A 2,353-nucleotide genomic window follows, 5' to 3' on the forward strand; every position below is an offset into this window, starting at 1 on the left:
ACGACTCAAGACGTGCATGCAACCCAACGCGCAGCCGCTAGATGCTAGGACGGAGGCCCGTCAGCCGACGGCCAATGAGAAAGTAGAAGGCGTCATCCAGGTGTGGATTGACTGCTGCGTTCAATAGTCCATACGGAGGCTGTTGTTAGCCGCAAAGTATCTCCGTATGTAAAACGAAGGTATTGGGCTAATGTCATAAATAGAAAGTAAGCCTGTGTGTACCGTGCTTGTTGGAATAACCATCGAAGGTTAAAGACATCCACTAATCAAACAAAAACATTGAAAAGGGAGGGCATCATGTGTTCTTACAGTCTCATTTATACGGTGGCCTGTAGGTGCTGCATTGATGATAGTTAACAGTAATTCAGTATGTTTACACATTCTTGTCTGCAAAATGACTTGGAGGTACAGCATAGATGATAATTAACAGTACTAGAATCATCACATGTACATTAAAAAAGAGCATTGTAAAAAATGCAGAACCTCATGGTGAATTATGAGGCATTACTCTCATCACATCAGCGGTCAGATTGTGCAGTTTGTTGACACATGTATATAAACAGCTGAATGTATAAAGGACCCCATAACCATCTAGGCTAGTGTACTTGATCTAGGATAATGGAGAGTCTTCTGGTAAACTAGTACCTAATTTATCTCATGGGGCTATTCAATTGACAGACCCGCTAACTGGGCATTTGTACCATCTTGTTCATTCAGTCTATTGGTCACAGTCTCCAGACGCTGCATCCATTTACACTCCCTCATGTTTAGGATATGCTCAAATCCCCACCCCGTTGTCCAAGGGATACTTTCTCCAGTACCACCCACTTGACGGAGTCAGGTGTATGCGCATGATTTTGGAAATGCTCAACAAGAGGGGCCCCTGTGGGGTTACATCGGATTCTGCTACAGTGCTGTAGGATTCGTGGTTTGATTTTTTGTCTTGTTTGTCCAACGTACAGTTGGTTGCATGGGCAAAGGATCGCATAAATGACGTCACATGAATTACAGTTGGTTTGTGCTTTGAGTTCTATGGTGTGATGCTTGGAGCTAAATGTTTTGGTTTCACTGGTCATCTTGCATGCCTTCCATTTGGTACATTTGTAGTGTCCCATCACTTCGGGCAGGTTCCACATTGTTTGGATGGTCTGTTCGGGTGGCATGTCGAGGAGTGATCGGATGACATGATCTCGGATGTTTTTGGCCTTCTTGAAAGCATGCATTGGCAGATTCTGGGCCTCCAGATCGTCTGCGATTAACCCCCAATGACCATTGATTATCTTTTTGATATCATTGCTCCTGGTGCAATAGGTGGTTACACAAATCATTCTGGTGTTGTTGGTTTGATGTTGTTTCGGTATCAGTAATGTCTCTCTGTTGTTATACCACGCCCTCTTCCGGGCCCGTTTCACCAATCTTTTAGGATACCCCCGTTCCAAGAGGCGTGTGATCATGTTGTCTGATTCTCGGACAAAGTCGTCCTTCCGCAAGCAATTCCTCCTTATCCGAAGAAACTGGCTGAAAGGCAGGTTGTCACAGAGTCCACGATTGTGGTGGCTTGTGTACCTCAACAGGGTATTCCGATTGTCAGGTTTTCTGTATAGGGTGGTATAGAGGTGATCTCCTGCTGTTTTAATACTGATATCCAAGAAGTCAATAGTATGTCTGTCCCAGTGTATGGTGAACTTAATGTCGTTGGAACAGGTGTGCAACTAATCAAAGAACGTCATCAATTCTGTCTCATCTCCTGTCCAAATGAGAAGCCCATCGTTTATGTATCGTCTCCACTCAGTGATGTGCCCCATGTATGGATTGGTGTTGGAGAAGATGTACTTGTCCTCGAAGTTGTCCATGAAGAGGATCGCTAGGTCTGGGGCAAAGGCTGCCCCATGGCTACTCCTTTGCTTTGAATAAAGAATTCGTTTTGAAAAATGAAATAGTTCATCATCATAGCCACCCCCAAAATTTCTACTATGAATTCTGTAGGGACATTGGTAGGTTGAGGTCTTCTATCAAGGGCTAATCTCATGGATTCCAAAGCTGGTTGTTGAGGAATACTTGTGTAGAGTGAGACAATATTGAGCGTCACCAGTAGTTGCTTGTCTGGGTCAAATTTCATCTCGTAAACCAGGTTGATCACTTGCATCATGTCTCGGAGGTACGTTCTTGTTGTTTCAGCTAATGGTTTGAGAAAAAAAATCGACGTATTTACAAACTGGCTTCAAAAGTGAGCCACATCCCGAAATGATCGGTCTTCCCGGTGGTTTGTGCATGTTTTTGTGAACCTTGGGCAGGGTATATATAGTCGAAAAACGTGGGTGGTTTGTGTTCAAGTATTCAAATTCTTTGTGTG

The sequence above is a fragment of the Triturus cristatus genome, chromosome 1_1, assembly GCF_964204655.1.
Source record: "Triturus cristatus chromosome 1_1, aTriCri1.1, whole genome shotgun sequence".
Taxonomy (NCBI): domain Eukaryota; kingdom Metazoa; phylum Chordata; class Amphibia; order Caudata; family Salamandridae; genus Triturus; species Triturus cristatus.